At 34.3% G+C, this 9,381-nt stretch overlaps 1 protein-coding gene and 1 pseudogene across 3 annotated transcripts in view; one reads left to right on the plus strand and one right to left on the minus strand.

The window, feature by feature from the left end:
* ATP7A (ATPase copper transporting alpha) overlaps window positions 1-9,381 on the minus strand; it is a 114,756-nt gene that overhangs the window by 80,041 nt on the left and 25,334 nt on the right. The gene's annotated exons all lie outside the window — the stretch shown is intronic.
* On the plus strand, window positions 3,911-4,117 carry LOC102888570 (annotated as a pseudogene).

The following is a 9,381-nucleotide window of genomic DNA, read 5'->3' on the forward strand; positions in this document are numbered from 1 at the left end:
AATAAAAATGCCAAAGTTTAAATACAAAGAAAGAATATTAAAAGCAGCAAGAGAAACACTGATAGTCACTTATAAGGGAACACCCATAAGACTGGCAGCTGATATCTCAAAAGGAACTATGCAGGACAGAAGGGCTTGGCACAAAATATTCGACAGAGTAAAGACCCAGGATCTACAACCAAGAATACTTTATCCAGCAAAGCTATCATTTAGAGTTGAAGGACAGATAAAGAGTTTCCCAGACAAAAATAAGCTAAAGGAATTTATCATTACCAAGCCAGTATTACAGGAAATGTTTGAGGGATTTCTTTAAGAAGAAAAAAACATGTACTGAAAACAGGAATAAGGAATGGTAATAACTACATTCCTATCAACAAGTATCTCAAATGGAAGAAGAATTAAGTGCTCCAACCAAAAGATAGAGTGGCTGAATGGATAAGAAAACAAAGACCCCTACATATGCTGCCTACAAGAGACTCACTTCATATTAAAAGACACACACAGACTAAAAGGAAGGGGATGGAAAAAGATATTGCCTTGGTGGACCTAGAGGGTATTGCACTGAATGAAATGGACTGGGTAGAGAAAGACAAATATCGCATGATTTCACATATACGAGGAATCTAAAGAATAAAATAAACAACCACAACAACAAAAACAGAAACAAACTCATAGATACAGAGGATATTTTGAGGGCTACTATATGGGAAGGGTGCTGGGGGGGATGTTAAAAAGGGCAAAGAGATTAAGAAGTATAAATGGATAGATACAAAATAGTCATGGAGATATAAAGTGTAGAATAAGAAAAATAGTCAATGATGTAAAAAACATGTAAGGGGGAAGAGAGGTACTTGATTTAGTGGGATAACCACTTTGTGAGTTATATTGATCTCTAATCACTATGCTGTACAACTGAAAATATATTACTGTATGCCAACTATAAATGAAAAAACTAATTGAATTGTACAATGTAAATATGAGCAACTAATTGTCTATTATACTTCAATCAAGCTGGGGGGAAAAAGATGTACTCAGTTTGTACTGAAATGTTTTACATATGTTCTGAATTAAAGCAGTAGCCACCTAAAACAAAACAAAACAAAACAAAACAAAACAAAACAAAAAACAACAAAAGAACTGGAAAATCTAAATAGACTGATCAGCAGTATAAAAATTGAAACAATCATCAAAAACCTACCAAAAATAAAAGTCCAGGACCAGATGGCTTCACCAGTGAATTCTACCAAACATTCAAAGGAGATTTAATACCTTCTCTCCTCAAACTCTTCCAAAAAATCAAAGAGGAGGCAATACATCCTAATTCATTTTATGAGGCCAATATTACCCTGATACCAAAACCTGATAAAGATAACACACAAAAAAGAAAACTACAGACCAATATCGCTCATGAACACAGGTGCAAAAATTCTAAATAAGATCTAGCGAACCGACTACAACAACATATTAAAAAGATTATACATCATGATGAAGTGGGCTTCATCCCAGAGGCACAGGAATGGTTCAACATATGCAAATTGATTAATGTGATACACCACAGAAACAAATTAAAAAATAAGAATAGTCAAGCATCTCAATACCCTTCTCTCAACAATTGCTAAAACAAGTGTGCAGAAAGCCAGCGAGGATAGAGTGGCTTTGATCAACACTATCAACCACTTTCACTAGACTGAAATTCACAGAATTGTCCAGTAACATCAGCAGAATACACTTTCTTCTCAAGTGCAGATGGAACATTAGCTAAGACAGACCAAATTCTGAACCACAGAATAAGTCTCACTAAATTCAAAAGGATGCAAGTAAAACAAAGTATGTTCTCTAACCACGATGGAATTAAATTAGAAATTTAAAAAAGCCAGAAATATCTCTGGATAACCTGCAATATTGGGAAACTAACTACTAAATAACCCATGGGTCAAAGAAGAAATAAAAAAGGAAATTAGAAAGTGTTTTGAACAGAATTACATACAGCTTCATTAGTAAATTCTATCAAACACTTAAAGAAGAAATAGCATACATCCTTCAAATACTCTTCCAAAAATAGAAGAGGGAACACCTTCCAACTCATTCTATGAGCTGATGTTACCCGGACACCAAAATAAGATAAAGATACCACAAGAAAACTACGGACCAATATTCCCAAGAATATAGACAGAAAAATCCTCAGAAAAATACTAACAACCCAAATCCAACAACATATAAAAAGGACTATACATCATGACCAAGTAGAATTTATCACAGAATGTGAGGTTGGTTCAGCATACAAAAATCAGTCAATGTTATATACCACATTATCAGAATAAAGGCTAAAAAACACAAATATCTCAACAAATGCAGAAAAAACATTTGACAGAGTTCAACATGCTTTCAGGAAAAAAACACTCAGAAAACTAGAAATAGTTGGGAACTTCTTCAATCTGATAAAAGGCATTTATGAAAAGCCCACAACTAACACTGTACTTAATGGCAAAAGACTGAAAGCTTTTTTCCTCTAAGATCGGGAATAAGACAAGGATGGTGACCCATGCCATATAGTACTGTAAGTCCTAGCCAGAGCAATTAGTCACGAAAAAGAAATAAAAGGCATCCTAATTGGAAAGGAAGAAGTAAAATGATCTCTGTTCACATGGGACATGATCTTATATGCAGAAAACTCTAAAGACTCCACACACACAAAACAATGTTAGAGTTAGCAGAGTTCAGCAAAGTTGCAGGATACAAAATCAACACGCAAAACCAGCTGTACTTCTGTACACTAACAGTAAACAATCTGAAAAGAAAATTAAGAAAACAATTCCATTTGCAATAGCATCAAAAGAATAAAATACTTAGAAATAAATAACCAAGGGGATGAAAGACTGAAAGACTGAAAACTACAACACACTACTAAAAGAAATTAAAGAAGACACAAATAAATGGAAAGATATCTCACATTCATGAATTAAAAGATTTAACATTGTTAAGATAAAAATAGTACCCAAAACAATCTACAGATTCAATGCAATCCCTATAAAAACCTAAAGGGTATTTTTGCAGAAATAGAAAAATCCATCGTAAAATTCATACGGAATCTCAAGGGACATCAAAAAGCCAAAACTATCAAGAAAAAGAAAAAAGTTAGAAGTCTCATACTTCCTGATTTCAAAACATATTATGCAGCTACATTAATCAAAACGGTGTAGTACTGGCATAAAGACAGACAGACCAATAGAATAAACAACCCAGAAATAAACTCCTGCATATAAGGTCAAATGATCATTGACAAGGGTGCCAAGACCAGTCAATGGGGAAAGGACAGCCTCCTCAACGAAGGTGCTAGGAAAATTGGATACCTATATGCAAAAGAATGAATCTGGACCCTTATCTTACACCATATACAAATATTAACTCAAAATGAATTAAAGACCTAGATTTAAGAGCGAAAACAAAGGTAAAAGTTTCATGACATTGGATTTGGCAATGATTTCTTGGATATAATACCAAAAATACAAGTAACAACAAAAATAGATAAATTGGATTTTTTCAAAATGAAAACTTTTGTACATCAAAGGACACAATCAAGAGAGTGAAAAGACAAAGCAAAGAATGGGAAAATTATTTGCAAGGCATTTATCTAATAAGGGAATGATATACAGAATATAGAAACGAATCATATAACTCAATGACAAAAAAATACAGTTGAAAAATTGGCAAAGTATGTGTAGAGCCAGATGGGTGCTAGAGTAATCAGGGGGATCTCTTCGTAAACTATATAAATGTCTAACCATTGTACTGTATACCTGAAACTAATGTAAAATTTAAAAATCTATATATAAAGAAAAATGTGCAAAGGATGGCTGAGGGTCACACTGAGCTGTGAGCTGCTTCAGGGGCATCTTTAGGAGTCAGCAAAATGGCAGAAGACATCGAAATCAAAATGAAGAACTACCAGACTGCCCCTTTTGACAGCTGCTTCCCCAACCAGAACCAGACCAGCAACTACTGGCAGAACTACCTAGACTTCCACCACTGTGAGAAGGCAATAACTGGTAAAAGGGTGATATCTCCATATGTGAATGTGTATAAGTCCCTCTGCCCCATATCCTGGATGTCAGCATAGGACAACCACTGGGCAGAAGGAACATTTCCTGGGAAAATCTGAACTGGCTCCATCCACCTCTCCTCTGTCCTCCATCTTTCCTCCAAGGAGTTGAAGGGGGACCTGGGTACATCCAGCCCTGGGATCCTGAATCATGGCTAAACTAATAATAAATACTTGTTGGAAAAGTGTAAAAAAGAAAAAAATGAAAAGAAAAAGAAAAATGGGCAAAAAAGATACATAAAGGGCCAACAAATACATGGAAAGATGTTCAACATCACCAGCCATTAAGGAAATGTAAATCAAAACACAAGGTGATACCACCTCACACCTATGAGGATAACTATAATTTTTAAAAAGTAGAAAATATCAAATGTTGGTGAGGATGTGGAGAAACTGGAACCTTTGTGCATTGTTGGTGGAAATGTAAAATGTTGCACTCACTGTGAAAAAGTAAGGCAGTTGCTCAAAAAATTAAACATACAATTACAATATGATCCAGCAATTCTACTTCCAGGTATATATCTAAAATAATTGAAAGCAAGGACTCAAACAGATACTTGTACTCCCAAGTATTCTTTTTAACGTTTAGCAATATGGCAGGTAAAAAAAATCAATTCTTTATGTGTTTCTTAGATTAATGAGGTTAATGATCTTTACATATGTTTCTTAACCACTCACTTTTCTTCTCTTGCATACTAATCCTTTGGCCGTTTTTCTGTAGGGGGTAGTGAGAGGATACTCTACATGACAACCATTTTGAAGGCTCCTGGATGCTGACAAATTTCAATAGCTAATATTTATGCTTTTATAATAAAGCTGATTCAGTCGGCATTTACTTTTTACTCTATACAAGTATTAAATTGGTGGATGTGGGAAGAAACAAGCCATGTCTTCAAAGGATCTACAAATTAAAAGTATTTTCTTATCAATACGTGCAAATATAAGTTTGATTACCTCATCTTTTTTGACAAATATGTCTAAGATTTAAATGGAAAATCTAATGGAAAAAAGTTTTAACATATATAAACATATATGATGACCTTATAGGTTAGAACTACCTGTCAACAGATATTGAAGTTAAAAGACTGTAACCCATCATCAAAAAGACGAGATAATAAATGTGCTGGTGAAGATGTGAAAGAAAAGGAACCCTTGTGCACTGCTGGTGGAAATGTAAACTGGTACAGCAACTCTGGAAATAGCATGGAGGTTTCTCAAAAAGATAAAAATAGAACTACCATATGATCTAGCAATTTCACTTCTGGGTATATAACCAAAGAAAATGAAATAACTGTGTCGAAGAGATATCTGCACTACCATGTTCACTGCGGCATTAGTTACAATAGCCAAGACACAGAAACAACCTAAGTGTCCATCAACAGATAAATGGAAAAATATATAAAAATAATATATATTTATATATTTATACATACATGACAGAATACTATTCAGTCATAAAAAGGAAGTAAATCCTGCCATTTGTGACAACAGTGGATGAATTGTGAGGGTGTTATGCTAAATGAAATAGACAGAAAGACAAAAATTGTATATGCATTTTTTAAAATAAAACTCATAGAAAAAAAGATCAGAGTTGTGGTTATCAGAGGAAGGGGGTTGGGGAAGATGGAGGAATTGGATGAAGATGTTCAAAAGGTACAAACTTCCACCTATAAGATAAATAACTACTGGGGATATAATTTACAACATGATGACTATAGTTAACACTGCTGTGTGTTATATTTGAAAGTTGCTAAGACAGTAAATCCTTAAAGTTTTTATCACAAGGAAAACATTATATATGTTTTTTGTATATATATATTTTTTGTATGTGTGTGTGTGTGTATATATATGGGGTGATAGATGTTAACTAAGTGTGGTAATCATTTCACAATATATGTAAGTCAAGTCATTATACTGAATACCTTAAACTTATACAGTGCTATATGTCAATTATATCTCATAAAACTAAAAAAAAAAACACTTTTAACTCCAGTCTATTTTACTATACCAATAAATTTATTTTAAATTACACCTTCTGATGAACAGTAAAAGTCAGAATTAAATCTATATCTGTACTTGTGAAAAAAATATAATTGGCAGCCTTAAAAATATAACAATATAGAATGAATACAGGTCTTAATAAAGATCAGCAAATAAATCTCTCATATGAAGGCAATGTTGTACCATAATCACTGGACAAAAAATCTTCCCAGTTTTTGAAGTTGCACTGAAGATAGCATATCCTTGTGACTGATAACTTATCATTTCGGTGTTGACCTACTGAAATAATGTGGCAAATTACACTTGTGCTACCATTTAGCGCTATGATTTTATTTTGTAATTCTGGTCAATTTTGTGCATATACCTACAGGGACTCTGGCATATAAACACAAAATAAATAAACAGTTCTCATGGCAAGTTGATGTTAAAGAGTAGTGAACTAAATCAGTCATCTAAACTACAGGTGAAAAAAGATTTATGAAGTAAAAAATAATTAGCCCACTATCAGGAATGACATGAGTGTCCACAAAGCTAAGTCCCTCCACTGGTAGACTTGAGCAGTGGCCTGTTTACGTAGACAACAGGTGAGAGAGCAGCCTAAGAAAGAGACACTTGGGCTAATACATGCTGAAGTCTACCAGCTAAGACTTCTTTATATGCAACTGGAAAGATGATCAATTCATACATTGTTACTTTAGTCCAAGCATTTGCAATAAAAGAATGAAAAAAGATTACATACTTTCTTCTAATGTATACATCTTTTTCTTGCTGAAGGCTTATACTATATGCTTACAAACCTTTTTATTTAATATAAAACTCAGTTGTTAAATGAAAAGATATTTAAATCTTTAAACGAGCTAAAGATACATATTTGGGGAATACGAATTAGATATAAACTAAAATGATTAAATCATGTTTTTTGTTTATCATGTTGGCAGCAATTTAAAACAACAAAATATCTATTCAATATGGTCAAGGGTGCAGAAAAATATTTTACCATACTGTCAATGAAGTGTAAATCATTATGGCCATTTTTGAAGGGCAATTTTGCAATACCTATCAAGATATGACATGTACATAACCCTTAACCCAGCAATTTTACTTAAAAGAATCTAACCTACAAAAATACTTACACAGATGCACAAGGCTAAAGGATAAGCATACTTAAAATAGAATGTGGAGATTCTCTAAACATCTATTAATAAGGAAATAAATAAATTATGATGCATTCATATTATAAAATATGGATGGATCTTGAGATTACCATGCTAAGTGGAATAAGTCAGACAGATAAGGTTGAGAACCATATGATTTCACTCATATGTAGAATATAAAACTAAAAGCAACAAACGAACAAGACAGAGACTCATGGACAAGGGCAACAGTTTAATGGTTACCAGAAGAAAGGGGGGTGGGGAGAAATAGATATGGGTAAAGGGGATCAAATATATGGTGACGGAAGATTTCACTTTGAGTAGTGAACACACAGTGTACATATGACATATCATTGAATTGTACACTTGAAACCTATATAATTTTATTAACCAATGTCACTCCAATAAATTTGATTAAAAAAAAAGACTACACAGCAGTTAAAGAAAATGAGCTAAATCTGTATAGGCCAACACAGAAGCATATCCATGAACAGAAAAAGGTCTAGAAAGATACAAACCATTAAAAATGATTACCCATTGAGATGACTTTGTCTTTTTACTTTGTATACTTCTTTATCATTATAATTTCATTAAAATAAGCATAATTGTTTTAGTAATCAGGAAAAAATAATAAAGAAAAAGCTGAAACTGGCCAAATATATTTTCTTTGCTCGAATTAGATACATTTATTTTATTCAAGAGCTTTAGATATTTGCAGATAGCTTTTTTCCCAAACACAAGAAGCAGCAATCACATACAGTTCCTATTTTTAAAGACAAGCAAAGGTTAAGGGTGTCAAAGAAGGAGACTGCAGAAAATAAAGGAAGTGAGAAAAAGAGGAGTAAGAGAGGACTGATACAGAACATACAGAAAAAGTAATTACTTTCATACTGGGAATGAAAATAATGAACAGAATATGATTCTTTAATGTTTAATTGGAAGCGAAAAGAAAAACTGAGATATAGTTTTCTTTGATCACAGATGAGGAGTTTAAAATAAGCAGCAGCAAAAATAAATCTCACTACAATTAGTTTTAAAAGCCTAGGAAAATTCAAATGTGATCAGGAAGTACAAATTAGTTAAGAGGAACAAACCAGTTTCCACACTGTCTGGTTGAGAATCTTTGAGATGACAGGGAAAACACACAACCGATTCTAATAATCTGACTTTGGAGATGGATTTGAGACAACAAAATATGTAACATTTCCATAACCAAAATCAGTTAAGTCTTCTCCAAAACTAATAATGTAGAAAGTATGAAAATTAATAAACAAACCTCATTTAAAATGGAGTCAAGGAGATCAAAGCTGAAAACATGGTGGAGTGAGAGACGTCCCCAGATCTCTGCCCTTGAAACAACAATAAGCTGAACATCTAAAACTCAACAAAAAACACCACACTGCACGCCAACACGTCTGAGCGTGGGATCTGCACATAAGAGCTACCACAGGTCACAACCCAGGTGTCGGGCGGTAGACTGGGACAAATAAAGAAGCTGCCTCTGGCAGCTGCCAGAGTTTCCTGCAGGAGGAATGGGAGGGGAGAAGGAGCAGCAAGTTCCTGCCGCGAGTTGCCCGAACAGCCCTGCCTGGGAAAGCTGTGAGCTCACCATGGCGGGCCAGCTGCAGGCCCCAGACATCAGGATAAAAAGCAGAGAAGCGGCATGCAGAGAAACAACAGTTAATTTTTACCGACCGCGGTTGCAAAACCGAGACTGAGCCACAGCCCCTAAGCCCCAACCCAGAGGGCCTCTCCCCTCATACCCTTCGAGACCGATCACCATGGAGCCCCAGGAAAATCTGAGCAAACACTACCAAAACTGTTGCTAACACTGACAGAGACTGAAACTTAGGGTAGCGAGCGTGATTAAATATCTATCAAAAATTAAAAGGCATTTTTTAAAACTTTATATAAAGCAAGGACCCAAGAGACTTACACGCCACCTACTGGAAACCAAAAGAAAAGCGTCTTCTTTGCAACAGGCTAAAGAGAGACTTTTACATAATAAATCCGCTTTCTGAAAAAAAAAGGAGAAAACATTTCCATTAATGCTCAGGCGGAGAAATAGTCCATTAAAGACCAAGAACAACCAAGGTGACAAGGCATCTCAGAAAGAAAGAGAAAAAT

The sequence above is a fragment of the Pteropus alecto genome, unplaced genomic scaffold (genome assembly GCF_000325575.1).
Source record: "Pteropus alecto unplaced genomic scaffold, ASM32557v1 scaffold374, whole genome shotgun sequence".
Taxonomy (NCBI): Eukaryota; Metazoa; Chordata; class Mammalia; order Chiroptera; family Pteropodidae; genus Pteropus; species Pteropus alecto.